Source organism: Diadema antillarum, unplaced genomic scaffold (genome assembly GCF_040938485.1).
Source record: "Diadema antillarum isolate AM-2024a unplaced genomic scaffold, OU_Dant_1.0 seq00000203_RagTag, whole genome shotgun sequence".
NCBI lineage: Eukaryota > Metazoa > Echinodermata > Echinoidea > Diadematoida > Diadematidae > Diadema > Diadema antillarum.
In genome coordinates, this window is record NW_027271262.1 from 1,068,787 (window position 1) to 1,092,500 (window position 23,714).

Here is a 23,714-nt window from a genome sequence, read left to right on the forward strand (position 1 = left end):
AGGAAGAAACTTAGGAAGGGGGAGGGAATATGCAAATTTCTGACTTAGGAAGAAGTTGGTATTCTAGAATGCACTTAGGAAAGAATTTTAGGAAAATATTTAGGAAAGCTCCACCCCTGTCCTAAGTATGTTGTTAAGAATAGCAAACTGCAAGCATCGTGATAGGCGCGCTTGTCAGTAATTGCGCGCACATGTACTTTGATGCGCGAAATGAGCGTGAGAAAGGGGACATGCCGCGTACTCGCGTATTTGACCTTACGTCACTGTAATATGCGATTGTCATTGGCAGACATTGGTTAGTTCCTTATGATACGGCATTTCGTATTGGCTTAGGAAAGGACGTGGGTGGGGATAAGGATGGCTTCATTTGCATTAAGAAGTGCCTAGGAAGAATTTTCAGAATACCAATTTTGTCTTTCCTAGGCACTTCCTAAGTTTCTGACTTAGGAAGAAACTTAGGAAGATTTTCAGAATACCACCCCAAGTTCCAATTCAAAAAGTTATATTAACAAAATATTTGAAATACAATAAGCAACTATATGACTGTAAAATAGTGTAGAACTTGTGACATTTTTTTTTCTGTGCCCATTTCCACACAAGATACACTGTATGAGCGACATTTCGTGTTTCAAATCAAACGATTTGGAAATACACTAAATGGATAAAACTATGGAAATTATTTCATAATGCAATATAAACTATGGGTATGAAAAGCTACAGTATGCATTCTTGCAACTGGGATCAGGCCTCGAATTAACCGACGGCCACCGACGGCCATGGCCGTCGGTGCCCCTCTCGTTGGCCGCAATGCCCTTTCTTCCGTGATCAAAGTTACGGCCAAAAAAAAATGTGCCCTTTTTCTTGTGGCCGTGGTGCCCTTTTAGAATGAAAGTTATTGTATATGACGTATAATATGCCCTTTCTCAAAGTCTACACTTCAATAAGCTTGAACAAATTTCCTCATCTCAAATATCATACCTTCTGTTCAGTTCACTCGCGTCCCACTATTCTTATCTGATTCAAACTCAACGAGACGACGTGTACGTACACTTGTACTTATGTACGTACGGTACGGCCGACCGGCTTTGACCGTTCCGACTGCCTCCGCAGCGCAGCGGCCATAGAGTTACTAGCTAGGTAGTAGTCCACTTCTTGGACTGTATTCGTAGTGTGCCCGCGCGTACGTACGGAAGTAAGTTGATGGTGTCTGTACGTCGAGTGTCGCAATCAGCGGTTGAGCGCGTTGGGTGGGTGCAGTATGTGCATGCGTGTGTTAGTGTGGGGAATGCGGCTATTAAATCGTCTGGAGCATGTCGGACGGCTGCGAGAATTGCCATCTCTCTCGCTCTGCATTCATGCCCGCATGCTCACAGTAAATGTGATCGAGGGCACGCATGCGAAAAAAAAGTGAGATAAAATGTAAAAAAAAAATTGTGCAGATCCCCCACCCCCGTAACACTGTATGTGAACACGGGTTGGCTGGTTAGTTGAAAGTGTTCCTCAAAGTGCCCTTTTTGTTCCTCAAAGTGCCCTTTTTGATTTTTGTTCCTCAAAGTGCCCTTTTGTTCCTCAAAGTGCCCTTTTTGCTCCTCAAAGTGCCCTTTTTGTTCCTCAAAGTGCCCTTGTAGTTCCTCAAAGTGCCCTTTTCGTTCCTCAAAGTGCCCTTTTCGTTCCTCAAAGTGCCCTTTTAGTTCCTCAAAGTGCCCTTTTCGTTCCTCAAAGTGCCCTTTTCGTTCCTCAAAGTGCCCTTTTCGTTCCTCAAAGTGCCCTTTTTGTTCTTAAAACTGCCCCTTAGGAAGAAGTGTGTCCCCCTTTACAGGAAAAAGGGGGCACCTTCAAAGAAAAAAGGGCACATTTAGTTGATCCTCCAAAAGGTGGAGGGGCACTGTGTACCCCTGCCCCCCCCCCCCCCCCCCCCCGAGAGCTGCCCCTGTGCTCCTTCCAGGCCCTTTTTGTACTTTCAGTTGCCCTGGTGCAAAATCGGTCCCATTCTCCTAAAAAGGGGCATATTCCAGAAAAGGGGGCACATTTGATATGGTGCCCCAAAAAGTATAGGGGGGGGGGGGTATGTGCCCCCTGCCCCTGTTTTTGTAAATCCGAATATTCTAACGTTGATTATTCCGAAGCGGTATTAAAACCAGGGCCCTTTCTAAAAAGATTTATTACAATGCAACTCAAAAAATCAAATGCAGGTGATATCAAATCACACGCAACTTTTGCATTTAAACGCAATTGCGTTGCTGAAAAGACTTGCGTTTGATAATCATATGAAACTAGAAAATAATTGTTACGAACCTGAAACTCAATTGCGTTTAAACGCAACTCTAAAAATCAAATGCAAGTCCATCAAATCACACGCAACGATGTATTTAAATGCAAGAGCGTTGCAGAGAAGACTTGCGGTTTTTGTACGAAACTAGAAACTGCGTTTAAATAAATCTCTATACATCTACGGAAATGACGGAAGTGCGTTATTGTTGAAAAGACTTGCATTATTTTTTTCATTTCGTATAAGCAAAATTAAAAATTAAACGCAACTCTGAAAATCAAATGCAAGTCCATCAAAACACATGGCACGCTGAAAAGACTTGCGTTTGATAATCACACGAAACTAGAAAATTGTAGGAAACTTCAACTCAATTGCGTTTAAACGCAACACTAAAAATCAAATGCAAGTCCATCAAATCGCACGGAACGCTGAAAGACTTGCGTTTGATAATCATACGAAACTAGAAAATTGTAGGGAACTTTTTTTAACTCAATTGCGTTTAAACGCAACTCTAAAAATCAAATGCAAGTCCATCAAATCGCACGGAACGCTGAAAGACTTGCGTTTGATAATCATACGAAACTAGAAAATTGTAGGGAACTTTTTTTTAACTCAATTGCGTTTAAACGCAACTCTAAAAATCAAATGCAAGTCCATCATATCACACGTAACGCTGTATTTAAACGCAAGTGCGTTGCAGAGAAGACTTGCGGTTTTTGTACGAAACTATAAGAAACTGTGTTTAAACGCATCTCTAAACATCTACGGAAGTGTGTTATTGTTTAAAAGACTTGCATTAATTTTTATTTCGTAAACAAAATTACAAATTAAATGCAACTGTATGCAAATTGTAGGGAACTTTTTTTTTAACTCGCGTTTAAACGCAACTCTGAAAATCAAATGCAAGTCCATCAAAACACATGGCACGCTGAAAAGACTTGCGTTTGATAATCACGCGAAACTAGAAAATTGTAGGAAACTTAAACTCAATTGCGTTTAAACGCAACACTAAAAATCAAACGCAACACTAAAAATCAAATGCAAGTCCATCAAATCACACGGAACGCTGAAAGACTTGCGTTTGATAATCACACGATACTAGAAAATTGAAGGGAACCTTTTTTTTAAACTCAAGTGCGTTTAAACGCAACTCTAAAAATCAAATGCAAGTCCATCAAATCACGTAACGGTGTATTCAAACGTAAGAGCGTTGCAGAGAAGACTTGCGGTTTTTGTAAGAAACTATAAGAAATTGCGTTTAAACGCATCTCTAAACATCTACGGAAGTGTGTTATTGTTTAAAAGACTTATCGTAAGCAAAATTAAAAATTAAACACAATTCTGAAAATCAAATACAAGCCCATCAAATCACACGGAACGCTGAAAAGACTTGCGTTTGATAATAACACAAAACTAGAAAATTGTATGAAATTTAAACTCAATTGCGTTTAAACGCAACTCTAAAAATCAAATGCGAATCTGTTTTTAAAACGCAAGAGCGTTGCAGAAAAGACTTGCGGTTCTTGTCCGAAACTAGAAACTGCGTTTAAACGCATAAAAATGTACGGAAGTGCGTTATTGTTGAAAAGGCTCGCATTATTTCTTATTTCGTAACGGAACTTTCGCCGTAACCGAACTTAGTCTGCACTTGCAGAGGAAAGACATCGCAACATTTACACGTTTCAAACTACCGAAACGCATGCTGCTTCACAAAGTGTCAATGAAAAAAATGATAACGAATTATTGTTAAAGTTCGCTATGCCGAAGTTTTAAATCTCAGTCCAAAGTTAAATTAGTCCGACAATGGTAAGAGGTTTGTTTTTACGGAGGTTATAGTAGTCCGAAAGATGTCGTTTTCGGATGAACAAACTTTTCTTCTTCTTATTTCAGACAGGCCCGCGCCGTACAGAGCGGTAGTTATAATGTTGCGAATCGGAGCAGAACGAATATGGCGACTTAGGGAAGGAAAATCACACATATTTCAACTCAGTCGGCACTGAAAAATAATCTCGACAGAATCATGCGAAATCACACGCATATCTTCCCAGCAACGCACTTGAATTTAAATCGCAAAGTTTAATTCAATTTTGGGGAATTTGCCTTTGATATTTCAAATCAAGTTTAAAACGTTAAGTGTCTAGAAACGGGCCTAGGTTTCCGATCCCGCTCTCTCAAAATCTCTCTAGAGATTTGGGAATTGTGCGTTGTCGTCGTTACTAACCCGCGCAAGATTTATGCATGAACTAAAACATCATTGTTGCTCATGTCAGTAGGCATGTTTTGGCGGCAAAAGGAGTAAGATATATGGGTAGCGATCTGCATCGTGATCCAAATCTTACTCTGTACAGAGGAAATTAATTTTCATTTATAAGTCGACAAAATGTCGACTTACGCGTAAGTCGACGTGTTTTGCTCAGTCCCGATTATGTCGACTTACGCGAGGTTGACTGTATATATATTATGTATTTGGGGGGGGGGGTTGTTGTTAGAATATGAAAAAAAAAACATAAAATTCTTGCAACGTCGCAAAAATCACCCTTTAAAAAAACACCCAACATGCCCTTTTCAATGTGGCCTTGGTGCCCCTCTGACTGACCTAAGTGCCCTTTCATGGCTGGCCTCTTGGAAAAAGTGCCCTTTTCTAAATGGCCTTGCCCCTCCAAAATCCTATTTCAAGGCCTGTGGGATAATCATCTAACTTTCTTCGTGGATTGCAGCAGCTCAAACTTATGCTCTTCCTTTAAATACTAAAGCTTTCATTACATATAACACTTTGACTACATCACAACTGTATCATTATAGCATCTTTTCATCAAATGCAATATAATAACAGAACTATCTTCTGTGGCTAAATCATATTGAAGTGAATGACTAATTAATCTGAATGTGAAAAACTATATTCGTAATTCTTAGACATCACATTTACCTCCTCTACTACAGCGTAGAAACATCTGCTCTATGTTTTGTGTATCAATTTAGGTAAATTCTCGCAAATCTAAAGGTCATGCGAGCATCATATTCTTTCATTTCCCCATGCACCCTTTTAGAAATATCTGTCACTAAATAGGGGATACTGTATGTGCTACATATGCAAGGAAGCCTTTGTGGCACCAATACATACCACAAAGAGATTACCACTGTGTTCCACCCTATTAATGCTTTTCCTGTATCTATGCACTTTTAACACAAAGCTCACTTCACTGTTTTGAGCATTTTAACCAACCCTCAAGCATGTACACTGTATTTCCTTGATACAAAGTCAAGCTTTGGAAGACTCACTGACTGAAGCAGTAAACCACATAAAACATCCAAGTGTGTTTCAATTTAAATAGGCAAACTGCAGATTGATACAGGGATTATATTTAAAATGGGAGACACATTTCTTCACATTGTATCTCACACACATGGATGGATGCTATTTACAATGATTTTAGAGAGTACACTGTAGGCACGCAGCATCTCATAGAGGGTTACGGTGTAAATCCCCCCCCCCCCCACTTCTCCCTAACTTTGTCATGATGACAGCTACACAAAAAACAAAAACAAAAACTACTATACAACAATATCACTGTCCCATAAGATAGCCAATGTGATGCTTTTGCTTGGGGGGGGGGGGGGGGGGGTTGACGTCTTCCCAATGCACTTCCAAACAGTTTTGAGGACATCTGCCCTGATAGGCCACTAAAGCAAGCTAAACATGCATGTCAATCAGCGGGGGAAAAAAAACAGTTGAGGTTAATGGCTATTGTCTGCCTGGCAGAAGAAGCCCTCCCCTTACCTACTCATCATTACCACCCTCATCATCACTACCATCAATGGGGGGTCACATACAGTGTTCACGGTGTATGACATGAAGAAGTGCAAGAGGAGATTATGGTGCATTACTCTAATGGACATAACAATGTAAGAACACAAAGTGGCCACATACAAATACATACATGTACATAATCTAATTAGACAAATGTTGCAAAGTCAATACACCATTCCTGGCAGTAAACTTATCCTATTGTACAGTATCTATAACGGTATGTGTTTTGTGCATAACTAACCTTCACATACACGTTTGTAAATGGTAGCATACATTGGAAACAATGCCATCACTTGTGTACACACTGTACCTGTACGTGCTTACAATGCAATCTTGCATGACCTGCAACATGCTCTGTCAAAATGAACAAGCTTCAAATTATACACATATATTTGTAGTGTGCATCATTAAAGGAATATTTGCTCCAAGGAGTTCCAAAATGCAAGGAACCAAATTATAAGATAAAGAGATGGAGAGGTTATGATATTTGGATGGGAAAAAGATACCATTTGAAATGGACAAATGACAGACAAGCTATGACTGATATACTCTTTATAATAGATTATCATCACTGCCATCATCATCATTTCATCACCATCACTAAATAAATCATTTAAATCGTCCCAGCATTATCATATCATCACATACATTAAAGTCCATCATCAGATAAGCAAAAAAAAAAAGCCTTTCCAGTGATACAATGTACATGTACATTGTACATAACACGTACTGTATCTCACTTTTTACATAACAAGGAACATTCTTGCAGTTATGATATCAAAAAAAAAAATCATGTTTCCTTTATCATTTTCGTTCTTTTTATCAGCAGCTTTAATACCGCAAGTATCTGAAATTAACAAGAATGGAGACGGCAACTTGTTTTGCAATGAGATACTACACGCAATGCCTTTGCCTGCCTGTCAACATGTGGGTGTCACAGTATCGATGTAACCACTAAATGTGGTCTTTCCCTTTCACTCATTGGGGCTGTACTTTTCGAGCATTTTTCGGAGGCTGTTTACCCGTGCTTAAGATGAATATGTGACTCCTGGGCATGAGAAGTGATCATGATTCATGTACTTAGTAGTAAAAAAGAAAAGAAAAGAAAAAAGAAACCACAGACCCTTCTGTTGCCATCTCATTCTCTTAACTCCTTCTCCTTTGCCGTTGCCAGTTCTAATTCCAGGCACGGGGATTTGACATATACCACAGCATTGAAATCACGCTATCATTATTCATCTTAAGAAAAACAGATCAGGACTGCACTTCCTCTTTTGTTTTTGTTTTTGTTCATTTTTTTAATGCCTTTAGGAGTACATACAGTTCTAATCTAAACACTATGGGACAACAATATACAGCACTGAAACATGCACATTAGTGCAATTACTCTTGCGGATCGTATGAAGTCCAACCAGAAAGCATTAACCACAATCTGTCCTACTGCTGTGTCACTCTGTTTCGATTGTGTATCATGATGATTTACACCAGTTGCAAGTACATATTGGCAAATGTACACTTTGATATCTGAAGTTTGGGATAGTCATTTCCTCAAGGAAGATGTATGATATCATTATTTCTGAAATAATATCTATTTATAAAATTATACCATTAGTTGCAGTCAATGCCATGTCAAGAGAATTTTAGTTAAAACTCTCCATGTTAGATTTAGCAAAAGTACGGGGGCATAACAGAGACAATCCTATTCAGGGCGACTACAGTCCAACACGCGTCACACTGATTCACGCCGATCCACCGTTCACAAGTATTCCATGTATGTGAGAGTGATACAGATATGGGAGATGGTATTGACTTTGGCGGTTTTCCTTTGTCAAAGGCCCGACACATGCTCTGAGCTCGTGTGACACTGTACTTCAATAGTACGTTAAAGGGAAAAGCTACCCAAACATATCACTATATGTGGCTTGAGTGAATACAGAAATATTATTGAAACGCATCAGTGAAATTTGCGGGAAAAAAACAAACAATCAGACAATCTGTTAAAAAGAAATGAATTTCTAAAGTTTTGGTACAGGCATTGCTGGAGAAGATCCAGAAGAATAAAACAATATGTGATATCACACATGGACGATAATATAATAATAATTCTACAAAATTTCGCATTTTATTACACACATTTCTTCCATTTGTTACTGACATATTACACTGTACAATGTTGATGGTAACGTGATCATTCCCCGTACTACATGTACTTTCTTGAAGAAGTACAATGTAAGCCAAGTGCTTTCTACATGCTACAAAAATGAAGATATACAAATGGTACATGTCTGTTAAATTTCCTTCATATTTTCCTTAAACCTTTGTTCTTGTTACTGAGCTCTAGCTGTACCAAAACTTCATAGCTTTTGAATGGATTGTACAATTTTCCTTAAACTTCAATGATCAATGCATTCTACTAATATTGCTGCATTCATTCAATCCACACATTGTATATAATTTGGGTTAACTTGCCAGCATGCACTGCAGTTCACACTAGAATACCATGGGGGGGGGGGGGGCAAAATTTGGTGTGTGAAGGAGGGGAAAGAGGGGAGGCACAAAAAGATGTCATGAAAAATCATCATTGCTCTCCAACAAAATGACCAAAATTTGGCTCATTTTGAAATTGCATGACTTAGACCCCGTTTACAGTGCGGGGCTGGGCCGAGCCGTGGCCGAGCCCAGCCTCAATTGCGAGGCCGAGCCCCGCAATTTTGTCCGTTTACACTGCCGGGCTCGGCCGTGTTTTTAATTCAAACCTTTCCATATTTTGTCGTAGTGGCGCTCTGCTTGTAAACAAACGCAATTTGGTATAGTCTGGTTTTCAGACCCTTTGCCAACTGGATTCCGTGGCGACGAAGTCGCCGTTCGGGCAAAGGCCTTTGCCGAAGGAAAAATCCTTTGCAAGACAAAACCACCTTCAACTTTACTAGTTTTCGACGTCGAGGGGGTTAATATCCTGAATAGCGAAATAGTACGGGCAGAGGGTTTGGAAGGCAGACGAAAATTGGCCGCACATTTGGCCCAGTTTGCGTTTACACCGAGAAAAGGCCGGGCTCGGCCGCGGCCGAGACCACCTCCAGAGCGAGGCCAAATGCGAGGCCAATTTTGGCCCCACATTTGGCCTTTTGCGCATTTACACTGAAGCTGGGCTGGGCCGAGCCGCGGCCGAGCCTCGCACTGTAAACGGGGTCTTAGAGTCTGCAGTCACTGTCTCAAAGGGTGTACGTATGCTGATATATGTACCCATGTATCTTGGACAGAGTCAGGAAGAAATCAAAAATAGTTTTCTGAACAAGATACCGGTACATGCAATTACTCAAATTTCATGTTACATACTATTAGTTCAATGTACAAGTGTAGGTTACTGTGTACATCATGCATCATAGCAGTAACATCCTAATTATCATGTGGATGTCACAACTACAATATTCTATGTCATGCATAATGTACATGTTCAGGTGTACTTCAAGGTAGCCATTATGTTAATAGATGACTAATACCGCCATTAGAATAGTCATGGAATTTTTAGTCATTATGTCAAATCATGCTATCAAACGTTTGCAATCAATCCAAATGTTGCCTTTTTCTCCACTATCATCCTATTGTACAAGGGATCTGTATTTCAGCTTGAGGAAGTGTACTCATACCACATGGATCATACTGTACTTCAGACTACAGCTGTACAACTAAAGGAGGATGCTCATACATGTACACGTACTCTTTAAAATATTCCACCAAAATCACTTAAAATGACTTCAAAATGAAATCACAGCTAGATGTAATGTAGGTCGTAATGGCAGATACACATGTACAAGAAACTTGGGTCATTTTACTCTCATGTGTGGTGTCCTTTCACTAAAGATTGGTTTTGGTTTGGATGCAGGGATATCAACATTGAGGGAAATGTGAAACAAACCATTATCAACAAGGTTTAGAAACCCTTGAAGGCAGATGTTTGCACATTGAAGTATAAACAATGAAAAAAAAAATCAATCTACAATTCCTGCAATGACCCCAGTACTATCTACAGCTCTATTAAACCGGACCAACATGTACAGTGTACATATTTATTCATGGGCCTCAAATGTGAGAAATGTTAGCAAACATTTCCCTTTTCAATTTGTTCTCCTTCATTTCAATACATCCTTTACCTCTACTTCAGACACCTTTTCATACTTTGTGAAGTTAGCTTTAACTTCCTTGTTTCTTGAACACAATTTCATGGCTATGTAACAGCGATCCATCGTCACAGTGGGTCTCAAAAATGTGATATTCAAACACATACAATGTACATGTACAGCCTGTAGGGCTCCAAAGGAGAAGCATGTTATTTATTATAGCTTAATAATTCTGACACCAACTGTGCCAACATAATGCCTTATTGACAGAATGGCGCGACGCACAAATACGCAATGTCAGCAGGGGTGGCAGAGACTGTGACGGACATGCAACATCGAGCGCACCTGCCCAGAGCCACAGTGGATGAGCTACAAATACACATGTACGGATGCGATCACAAGCCAATCAGTACATAATCGGTATTAAAAAAGAAAGAAAAAAAGAAGAGAGAGAAAAATTACTGAATCCTCTGACTCTGACACATGTGCTGTACTTTTAAAGGTCATAATCCTGCAAACCCACACAATGTTGCATGTCTTGAACAGAACTTTTCAAGAGGCTCATTTTCACCAAGTTGCAGTAGCGTATATATACATGTAATTGTAGATTTACACCTTATAATAAAGCTCATTTGTGTGTGTGTTTGTGTGTTTGCTGTATACACTTCATTTCTTGAATACATGTTCACCACACCTTGTACACATTTGTTCAAATTTTAGAGGAACTACTGTACTTCAATTAGAAGTATGAAACCAATGATTAGAACTAAGTTTTCTGCAACCTTCTATACTTTAATGCAAAAACAAAGCAAATAAAAAATGGCTACAAATATATAAGTTTATACAGTCATTGCCACGACTGTTATAAATGAATGAAACATCGTTTTTCTTTCATGCATCTTTAGTGAGAGAAAGATCTCTAATTGTGTAATTTCTTAGTCATCAGATTCTGAAGGGTATTGTGTTAATTCTACTTCAACATTTTTTATTCTTATAAAATATAAAATGAGAAGTCTAAATGAAATTGGGCAACCAGCATGTTATACAGGCACATTTAATCGAGAACTCTATGCATCATCAAAACTGGTATCGAAAGAAAGCTCAGGAAAAAAAAAATGAAACAAATATATAAAACAACAAATATAATTACACAAAATACAATGTGAAGGACTGTATGTTAAGATAATGTAATCCCCGCTTGAAAAGAAATTCAATCCCGGAAGCAGGTTCCAGCTGAACATAAGACATGAGTACAGTGTACATGTCTATCAATACCCAGTTTATCCTAGTAACAAGACTACAGACTGATTGGTCCCTTTAAAGACCATGCACAGGGTACTTTGAAACTCTTCCCTTTCATCATCATTAAAAAAAAAAAAAAAAATGAATGTACATTGTAAGTAGGCTGAACACATCATCAATCATGCCTGGCTTCAATACTGTTGTATGGGCCGATTCTGCATTAACGTAATGCTTGAAGAAGACTGTGGTACATTGTACATTGTAGAATGATTTTCATCATAGAAACAGCCTACATGTAGTTACTACAGTTACAGCTGCATGGGCACACATTGTACACAAGAATATTGTACTGTTTTTTTATGTTACACATGTACAGCTGTACAACTGTATGTACAGATGTGTAGTACAGTCCTGCACTGATTTGTGTATCATAGTCCTATACATACTGTACATTGTACATGTACAAAGTGTACAATGTACAACCTATGTAGTACATGCCAGTACCGTACCTTGTATACATCCACAAGATCATTATCTCATACCTGTACATTCACTCTACTATAAACGACGTTGATACACTGTATGTGTAGTGGCATAACCAAAGAAACAACTCATTGAATAGATTCCATCCAACTTCTAAGGCATTGCAGGGCTGCTTGTTGGTGATTATTAATCACTATCAACCGTCAGAGAACCACATACAGTGTACATATCACATGGTGCATCTTTTCGCACACTGAGACAAACTGTTCGATGTAAACATATCATATTTTCCAGTTATACACCTGTAGCGTATAACTTGCCATACAATTTTGTACATGCCAAATATCATGCTGCTCTACTGTAGGCACTGTATACAGCTGTACATCCACAACGTACAATGTTATCTACAAATGTTAGTGTCCACAGCATAAATGTTATGCAAACAAATTCTACATTTAAACAGTTACTGCATGTGTTATGTCACCGAAGTGAGCATGTGACTATAAATACAGAATTCAGGGGTCGCACTTAACTTTTTTTTTTAACTAGCCAGGCGGACTACTTAGAATCAATTTTGACACTGAAGCAATATTTTGGCTAGCCAGACGGACTAGTTACTTCAGAATTTTATGATTTTTAGCTAGTCCGACATGATTTTGGGTGGCCAATGGTCAGCGGACCATCGCCAATTTCGAACCCTGATATTACTACAAGCAGTACACAGGTTTGTATATTATACTACATTGTAAAAGTACATCGTATGTACAATGTACCGGTACATGCTACAAAGTACAAATTGTACGTACACACATCTACACTAACATGTACATGTACACATGTTGACAACATTTGTTCCTTTAATTCTGAATACACAAAGAGCCAAAATATGCTGCATAGATCATGCCCATTCAGATTTCTCTTGTGTAAATATTAGCATTATTGACTGGTGAGACTGATTTATTGTTGTTATTTGATTAACTGATAATAAAGTGATTTTGTTTGTTTCAATTTTTTTTCATATGAGAAGATAGCCACACACAGATAGCCCATATTCAGCTGCATTACCTGATCTTCCATGCAGACCAATTGGATGTGAGGCTGGACCACTTCACTAGGTTATGCACCATGCTCTTTGTGATGATTGAATGAATGACGCAGTATCTTTTGCGTGCATGATTTGTGCCTCTCTAACGCACAGGTCCTCCATTTTCTGTCTTATCTGAGGGACAGAGCATTTTGTCTCTTAGAAGGGGACGGTATGATTACACACAACATCGCCCAGCTAAAAACTTGAGAATCGAACGCAGGTCATTTGGATTGAGAGGCAGACGTGCTACCGACTGTGCCAGATCAGTGATTGAAAAATACTCATACAGGATTACTATGAACAATCCCGCAACATCCTCATAATGGTCCTGTAAATCTTTCCTCTTGAGTTTCAGACGACTCAGGATGTACAGTACATACGCAACACTAAGCCATTTCAAACATACGTTGTAAGGTCAGCAGTTAATTTTTATGTTGGCAGAGTGAAGTTCTCAGAAGGATGAACGACTATTTTGTGTGACCACATACAGTAGATCTATGTCAATTTCTGTATGACCCTCATACCAGTAGACAGCAATGAAAACATTAATATTATACTAAACAGTATACATATCCGTCCTCTCCATCATCGCTCGACCGTAATATACAACTGTAATTACTGCAGTGGGCCTACACAACCCTAGTGGTTAAAACAACAACAACCTCAAAACATTCTGATTCAAAGCTGATATACACGTACATGTATGGCAGTGGCAAGGTACTCAGGTGGTGATACCAACTGGGTGGGTGTAATTCAGGATTCAAGGTACAACTTACAAGCGCATGTAGAAGTCTAAACATTTTGTCCTTACTTTCACATGGACATTCTACTTGTGTACATGGTGCATAGTACATAGTGTAGATTTGTATGTCTTTGCTTTTGTTTCAGATTGTATGTTTATAACTCTCTAGACCAAGACTGAAATTTCCTTGTTATATTGGGTACACAATTATATCAGGGATAAAGACATAATATAAACAGAATGGAACTTGTAAAAATACCTCATTATATCTTGCTAAATCAGACCTCGTTATAATGATGTTCCACTGTAATAGAGCCTAAATTGTATCTTGGCATTAGCCAACATCAGTCAACATACAATTGAACATGTACAAGCTACATTATTTCATTCTAAAGATAACCCGCATTAGTAATACTACACACGGGATCAATACTCCTAATATTGCTTACCATAAAAATACCAACATCACTTCAACAGCAGACCTTATACTACATGTATCCACAGTGTAATGGCTTTGTGACAGTGCTGTACAAGTACCTCTACATACACAGGTCTGTATTTGTGAACATGGTACAGCGACTATCCAATAACTACTTTACTAGTCACTCTAGATGTAAAAATATCATCAATGTTTAGCTACCACTTACCATAAATTTGGCAGTGATAACCTTTCTTTGTCAGAAAAATGTATACAACTCGCCCAAATCTGGGGCGGTGGATTGACGACAGCCCACACAATTCACACGTCCAGAGGTGTAGAAAAACCCTGTAGCTGTGATCTCTGCTGATTTCAAATTGAGCCCTTTTACAATTACCTGTCACAACCCATAGGTAATCAGAAATATTCAAAGGTCAAGTAAAGAGACAGCATAGACGTGTATGACTGTGAGAGACACATCTCAAACTGGAAAACTCCTTGTATTATTGGTTCTCCTTATACTTGTACACTGTATTTGCAAATGTGCAATACCATATTCAGCTACATGGGCTTTGTGAAGCTACTTTGAAACTTTGCTTCAGTGTGCATCATTGCAAGAAATGTGTACAACGCACACATTGCTTACATAAATATGTATCTCAAAGGGGAAGTCAGTGCAGAAAATTGCTAAAAGGTGGCAAAAAAGCACTAGTAGAAATCATACAAATTTAAGTAATAATCACTTAAATTTTGATGTTCCATATCCTGCATTAATGACACAAACTGTAAATGTATGAATTTCTGCCCACAGAAAGCTCATGTTCAGTGATACAATTTGCATCAGTTAAAAAAAAAAAAAAAAAAAAGAGAGATGCCTTTCGTGGAAGGGTTACTTGAAACATGGATTTTGAAAGTATGTGGCTTGTTTTTCAATGAATCCTGTTAAATGACAGCTGACAGTTAAAATCACAAGCGTTTCAGTTATCGTCTAAATTACTAGATTTTTACCTGACTGAATGCTAGACTGATACATTTTCTGATGCATCAAAGACTGATGAATAAATTGTACCCTAGGAACAAGTCATGCTCACCAGTTTCCGACAAGTACAAACATGTCGGAAAAGAGGAACCATGGGACTCGAACCTTGTTAGAGGGAGACAAACTGAAGTGAAGAAAATTCAAAACCTCAACCTTCACCCCTCTACTTGATATTCTCTTGCATTTTTTGGGGGATATATAAATGCCTTGTCCACCTTGGACAACTTAACATGACAATGTCGGAATTTTGAAGCTTGGGTATTTGTTCCACGTTCATCGTGTCACGCCAGCAACCAGGGATAGCCTAGTAGTGTCGCTGCCCGGAAAGTAGTAGATGTCAGGTTTGGGTCCTGTGGTTCCTTTTTCCGATATGTTTGTTAAATTACAGATCAGCAGTTGCGATCTTTACAAATTTCATTTGTTAGAGGGAGACAAACTGAAGAAAATTCAAAACCTCAACCTTCACCCAGCTCTAGAGTAAAATATCCCGTTTGCGGCAGTTTAAGCATTGTTCAGGGTTTTTCCAACTTGTAAACAAATCAGGCAAATTATTTTCAACCATTTCATATATCATAGACAAGATTATTCATTAACGCAATTGTTTTCGTAAAAGAAATTAACCATTGACCAACGCAGTTTTCATGATTTACCAGGGCAAAACCCGGCACAATTTTCGCCGATAAGGGCGATATGCGACGTAGTATTTCTGCTTGCGGCACGATGTACAATCCCTATGCAATACGCGCGTGCTCCGCGATCTTTAGCTGAAACGCCTTCACATGTCTCGCGAACATTGCGTAAGCGCCAATTCCCATTGCGAAAGCACATGAAAATAGCGTGCGCACATGCATTGGCCGCAAACAAGATCGCAATTCTGGCGGTGTTGTTGATGTCTTTCTTGTGTTTTTCCCGTTTTTTTTTCGATGGTAACATCCACTTTCCGAAAAAAATGGCGGCCCACATCGGCTCGCGAAAGTTCTATTTTACGTGAGGATGTGTTTTCAAAATCCATGAACATCGAGAAAACGACAAAAAATCCAGTTTCTTGGACCATTGTTTCTTAACTGTTATGTTAAGAAGTACCGAAAATTTCATTTTGGATGCGATATGTTGTCCTTTCGGTGAGAAAATTTCATTTTCGTCAGAGATTGTGCCCATTTTATCGGTTGGTTTTTGTTGATTGCTAGTGTGTTAGTATATGTGTAGTGTGCATGTAACAGTGCAGTGCTGTGTTTAGCGGTATATTACCGTGTATGTTGTACCTGCCGCAAACGGCTGTACGGCCGCTTACTGACGCAGTTACTCTACTTAATGTTCTCTCGCATTTATAAATGCCTTGTCCGCCTTGGACTACTTGACATAACAATGTTGGAATCTCAGAGCTTGGGTATTAATTTGTTGGTAGTTAGATCTAACGTTAGAATCCAAGTTCATCGTCGACATCGTGTCACTGCTGGCAACTAGCCAGGGTATAGATACTACTGTAAAAGTGGATATTTTTGCGCTCGGCCGGGTAAGATGGATTTCGCGTGTTTTTAATTCCACAGAATCAGGACATTAACTACTGGAATATATGGCAAGCAAAATTATTTGTGTGCTTTCATTTTTGCGCTAGCTTTTGGTTGCGTAAAATGTGCGAGAATTTCCACACCACAAAAATTTCCACTTTGACAGGAGTAGCCTGGTGGTAGTGTCGCTGCCCGGAGCGCGGAGAGAGGTAGATGACAGGTTCAAGTCCCGTGGTTCTGACATGTTTGTTGAATCACAGATCAGCAGTTGCGACCTTTACATATTTCATTTGTTTTAGAGGGAGACAAACTGAAGAAAATTCAAAACCTCAACAACGTCAAGAGGCAGATTTATTGGTCTATTCTTGAAAAGACTCCATTGTGTTGACGTGGTCACCAATCCAATGAATGTTTTAACACTACTAGAAAAGCAGTCTCTATCTAGAACGTAGTAAATCTAGTAGGTTCTAAGCCTAGACTAGACCTACAAATTGTAGACTAACTCGTTAGACTGATTCTCTTTATAAAGCCTACTCTCATCCCAATGCTCATCAGTGCAGCAGTGGCCGTATAAAGATTACAGGCCACGGCCCACCACATCACGGTATCCCCACATTCAACAGTGCACAAGCACTGGCACGGCAGTCCCATTCATTCCGATCGAGGTCGCCTTTCGTTGGAATTTTTACGGCAAATTGCAAAATTTAATCCTTCAGGTATGTCACTTACCACGGAGAACTCGACGTATATCTGCTGAACACTCGGATCGAGTCATAACAAGTATCGTATATCCAAACGAATAGCCTCAAATTACCATCATGAGTCATACCTTTCATCAGTATCCGCATTTATCATCGCATAATTCTCGAAGCGCTCAACAGCAGGCAGCCATATTGGAAACACCTTTGACTGTCTGAAGAGTCACGTGACCAAAATATTTGTTAGTTTTGACATGACAGTCGTTTTCACGCTTGTTCGCGCAGTAATGACGTCATAAGGTCTCTTCACTGGACTCGAGCAGTTATGTATTAGTAGTCAACATGCTTTTCCTCTAAACCTACATAAGATACAAAATTAAGGCTAAACCTAAAACGACGGTGCTAGAATCAACAGGAAGAGAAAACACAATAAAAAAAAATATTCAGCTCTAAATGATGCTACTGGTCAAAAGAAGAAGAAGAAGAAAAAAGGCATAATCTTACCATTTGCAGATGAAACAAAAACCCAGCATTAGTGCTTTAAAATAGGTCAATATGTGAGTTTGGGATAGAAACAACCATTGTAAAAATTTGAATCCGTATAAACAATGTTAAATATTGTTAGATACACAAAATGTGAACAATAGTTATAATAAAAATGTTGCCAGACTAATTAACCGTCTGCAGTTATGGTTTAAAGGACAAGTTCACCTTCATAAACATAAGGATTGAGAGAATGTAGCAATATTAGTAGAACACATCAGTGAAAGTTTGAGGAAAATCAGACAATCCGTTCAAAAGTTATGAATTTTTGAAGTTTTTGTGCAGTACCCGCTGGATGAGAAGACTACTGCAGTGTATGAATAACTTAGATGTCACATGCGTACAACAATATAAGGAAAATATAAAGAGAATTTCACAAAATTCCATCTTTTGAAAAAAGTACACATTCCCCTGACTCGTTACCGACAAATGTTATGGGTAATATTATTCCCCCTGCCTTTAGAAAGAGGCAAGTCCATTGCTCTTTTATTATGCGAAAAAAGTGAAAATATGTTGAATTTTCTTTTATATTTTCTTTATACTGTTGTACGCATATGACTCACAAGCTGTAGTAGTCTCCTCATCCAGCGGTTCCAGCACAAAAATTTAAAAAATTCATAACTTTTGCATGGATTGTCCAATTTTCCTCAAACTTTCACTGATGTGTTCTACTAATATTGTTGCATTTTCTCAATCCTTATGTTTATGAAGGTGAACTTGTCCTTTAATGAGAAAAATACTGATATCTCCTTATATTTTAGGCTTTATTGCAAAAAAAAAAATGAAATTATATGGTTGGATGTTTTGTGATACAACAGACCTACACATATGCATCAAATGTGATATCTTGAAAAAAATTTAAATCACTGTTCCCAAAGGTAAACTGGACCTTTAAGAACCAGTGTCGGCTGTGTGTTTTTCTCGAACACTTCTGTCCTTTCTCATAGCATTCACTTGACAAGTCCCCAGAAAATGTACAAACATGGAGATAGAATTTGATTGATGAACAGGCATTGTCCTGCATCATCGTTGGGTGTGGTAAAGAAGTGCCGTCTCATATACTGGATGGTTGGTCATTTTCACTTCACTAAATGACAGAAGGTACGGATATATGAAATAGGGCCTACACATTGTATAAACTGATAGATAAACAGATTGATAGATTGATAGACTGATAGATTGATAGACTGATAGATAGATTGATTGATTGACTGATTGATTGATTGATTGATTGATTGATCGATGGATCGACTGACTAACTGACTGACTGATTGATTAATTGATTGATTGATTGATTGATTGATTGATTGACTGATTGATTGATTGATTGATTGATTGACTGACTGATTGATTGATTGATTGACTGATTGATTGATTGATTGATTGATTGATAGGTAGATAGATGGGTGGTTGGATAGGTATTTCATTGTAATTGATTGTATTTTTACAACTTGCACGTACAAACAATCAAACATACGTATACTAGTAGGCCTACATTATTGATATGCACGCTTCATGATAACATGCTTTTCACTTGCAAACACATTCATAATATCTATGAATACACATGTATCATAATCATTAATTTCCTTGGATTTCAGAAAAAGAATCACATCAGAAGTGCGAGTGACGTTATACTAGTCATCTGTCACCAAAACTACTTGGTATCGAAGAAGTTAGAACTAATTCATAACATTTTGTTTTGTTTTGGTTTGTTTTGTTTTGCCGGAAAAAAGAATCCAGGGGAGCATTTTATGAAGCGTTTTGGTCGGCTATTTTTCAGACAAACTGTACAAGCTACCGAAATCCTTGCATCTGATTGGCTGAGAGGAAATTTGTCCGTCAACTTTGTCGGGCAAAATGCTTCATGAACTGCCCCCCTGATGTCCATAATGGTTTTGCCCTTTTCCCACTAGAGGGCGCTATTGAAGCTTTTAAAACGAGGCTCGACTACACCACACTTATTATAAGGATTTGTGCTTGAACAAGTTGCTGTAGAGACGTTGTATTAAAATTGACAGATATCACTAGGGGGGGGGGGGGAGAAAAGAACTGACAACACAAAATATTAAATGTGTTTTGCGTTTGATATACAGATATAAATATTCCATGATTCCATCTATGATGCTGCTTTCCGGGCAGCGACACTACCACCAGGCTATCCCTGGTTGCCGGCAGTGACGCGATGATCTTGGAACAAATCATATCCAAGCTCCGAAATTCCGACATTGTTATGTGAAGTATAGTCCAAGGCGTACAGGGCATTGATAAATGCAAGAGAATATTAAGAATGACAGGTTCGAGTCCCGTGGTTCCTTTTTTCCCTACATGTTTGTTAAATTACAGATCAGCAGTTGCAATCTTACAAAAATTTCAGAGGGAGACAAATTGAAGAAAATTCAAACATCACAAATTCTTGTCGTCTTCTCATCCAACTACATGTAGGCTATGCGGTACAGAAAATTTTTAAATCGTAACTTTTGAAAGGATTGTCACATTTTCTAGAAACTTCAATGATGTTTTCTGCTTATACTGCTGCATTCACTCGATGCACATGTTTAGGTTTCAGGACCCCTTTAACTCCCTCTGACAGATTCCCCGCATGATAAATATAGGGCCTACAGATATCATGTTATTTCCATTGACTCACGGCCTACGCTATGTGCATAGATGACTATCCGTTACAATTAATCGTGACTACATCATAAAAGAATTCTTCTACTGCATGGCAGTGATAACAAACACAGCTGAGTATGTAGTAGACACAAGAACCACTTGCTTATTCTCATGTGCGGGTGTGACTTTGAGTGTAAGTAGTGTAATACTTGTAATTAATGGGACATCCTCACCGGTGATCGAGCAAGAAATGTTGAACAATATTGACGTGTATGAGCAGTGTCGATTTATTGCTATTATACTCGACGTTCGAGTTACGAACTTCCCAAAAGGATGTATTTGAATACTGGAAATCACTGTTATGAGACGAAATTATCTGTCTCATAGATTTAATTTTTTATTGAATTTCCTCTATAGTTAGCCTGCATTTAGCACATTAATGAAGAAATTATTAAATCAGTATATATAGTTTCAGAAGAAAAAGAGAATAGGTTACTATAGTCGTCATGAATGTTTTGCACCCAACATTTTACTGAGCAACACTAAACAAACTCAGTGCAATGTGTATATTAGTGCGTATGTATTATGATTGTCATATCAATATTAATTGTGCATGTATGTATGTATGTATGTGTGTGTATAAATGTATGTAAGCAAGTACATTGACACGTATCTAGACTCACTACAATAGATCAAATTTAATCACCACAAAATCCACTGTCCCTCTCTGTCTCAGCAGCTCTGCAAGACAATGTGAGATTTAATTTAAATACGGGATTTAAATTATTGTTCCAACTATTTTCTCTTGACGTGGTGCCGAGTGTACACAATCAATTTCAGTAGTTCATCAAATCATTGTGATGTTAAGGAAGACCAACATTTTTTTTTTTCTTTTGGTGGCCAAAATATAAAAAAAAAACCCATAAAAATAAATCATTTAATAAAAGATTAAAATGATAACATATCACATAATAATCATGTGAGGATTGGTAGGTATGGTAAAGCGCTTAAAATACCATGTATTGTGACTAAGAAGTAAGAAAGAAAAACATCAAAGAATGAAAAGATTTAATCAAGAAAACATAAGAATAATTATAAACCATGATAATTTCATGAAAATTGGCAGGTATGATAAAGGACTTCAAAATTTGATATCACATACTGCGACTAAGTTAACTAATTCTAACAAATTCAAATTTCAATTGAGGCACAAACATGATTTTCCACGACACTACGTATTCATGTAATGATTATAATTATTCCTACACAGATCAAATTTCCCTGGGCTATGCACCGAGGCTACTATCGACACGTCCCGAACCTCAACGATGCACGATAATGAAAAGTTCACGAGCGCCATCTACGTCTACGAACAGGGCAGTACATTCACGTGCAGTCCTCTTACTAGTACACTGTACACTGTACTTAAAAAGCGATAAGATTTTGATAAACAAGGAAGATTAATGATCAGAATAATAACCTGGCTTCTACGAAGGAAAAAAAAAAGAATGACCAAAGGAATGAAAAATATGCTTTAAGATATCAACCATTGCGTGACAATCATGATTTCTAGTATAAACAATCCGGATTTTGGTTTTGCTTGTTTGTTTTGTCATATTATTGTCATTGTTCGTTTGTGGGAGGTCTAGATGATGATGTTTCATTTTGTATCAAAGTATAATTGAGAAAATAAAAACAGCAAATATGTAAGGTCAAACTACACAGTCGACTCACAAGATGGAGAAAATGGTTTGAAAAAAAAGAGAAACCCAATGCGAGAGAGAGAAAAAAATAATCCCCCACACACTCTGATTTTTTTCCTGTAATGTGAACGTTATAAACTGTCATTGTAGCATGTATTTGCAGAACATAATGTGAGTTATGTAAGTTGCACAGTTTCTGAGGGAAGGTATCCTGCAGTTTATATAATTTCGTCTTGAATGACATTCAAAGAAACGCGGAGGTAACTAGATACGCAAGTAAATGTAATCCACAAGGATAAGTATGGGAGTATGAAGTGGGAGAGCTGGCAAGAACATGACTGTAGGCGTATAATCGGTGCATTTCATTGATTGATGAGAGTGATACTGGATAATGAGAAAAGATGAAAAGTATATAGAAACAGCAAAAGGCATTAGAGACAAAGGAATTAACATGATGTATTGCAGACAAGGAGGAGGTGGAGGAGGGGAGAAGGGGAGGTAAAAGGGGGAGGGGTGGTTGTCGGAGGAAGTTGATGAAATTGCACGAGGAATGTCCATTCCGCTTGACGTAAGAGCTAAACAATGTCGGTTTTCGCGCTGGATTCCTATTCCACGTACAGTTCGTTCGTCCGGTGTATTAGCTATGATCATGAGAAAGATCTTGTAGACGTAGACATCGAAGATGAAAAGACAAAAACCAAAACTTTCTTCATAAGTTTGACTGATTACTTATCATTGCCATAGGACTCGAATAAACACCTCCATTTCATGTAAAAGAGTTCGGGTACTAAATTTGCGAAAATAAGATCAGGTAAAGCAAAATATTTTTTTTTTAAGTGATACATGCCTCACTTGTTACATAACAAGGAATCTTTAAGTGAATTTAAGGTTTTTCATTGTTTCATTTTCTTTACGTTTTTATCAGCAAATATCTCATATTAAGAAGAATGGAATTAGCTCGATTTATGATTAAACTTTTCATTATAATACATGTATATATAATATATATATGAATGTATATATATATATATATATATATATATATATATATATATATATATATACAGTGTATACATATCCCACATTAACCACTATATAGCATAGACATTTTAAAGGCATAATGAAAGCATTGCAAAGGACCTACTTGTCATACCATCAATTAATGTTCATGTAGCATTCAATGAGCGCTTTTCACGGTTCGATGTGATGGATGCATGCTTGATTTCTCTGCAGGTATTGTTTGTTTGTTTGTTTGTTTGTTTGTTTGTGTGTGTGTGTGTATGTGTGTTTGTGTGTGTGTGTGTTTGTGTGTGTGTGTGTGTGTGTGTGTGTGTGTGTATGCGCTTGTTTGCCTTTGTTTCACAAAATGAATTTGCATGATGGATGCGATATACCGTTTTACTAACATAATTCAAACAGTTTATGGAGGTTTCTTCCGTC

The 23,714-nt window shown here is 38.1% G+C and overlaps 1 protein-coding gene across 2 annotated transcripts in view; it reads right to left on the minus strand.

Moving 5' to 3' along the window:
* The window catches only part of LOC139728840 (USP6 N-terminal-like protein), a 121,310-nt gene extending 103,699 nt beyond the window's left edge, over positions 1-17,611 (minus strand). Inside the window, exon 1 of one of the 2 annotated variants that reach the window (XM_071639777.1) lies at positions 17,544-17,611. The gene's annotated coding sequence lies outside the window, so the exon portion shown is untranslated. Of the gene's footprint in view, positions 1-17,443 lie in introns of both variants that reach the window. The other variant, XM_071639776.1, reaches the window with a different exon arrangement.
* Positions 17,612-23,714: the final 6,103 nt, after the last annotated feature.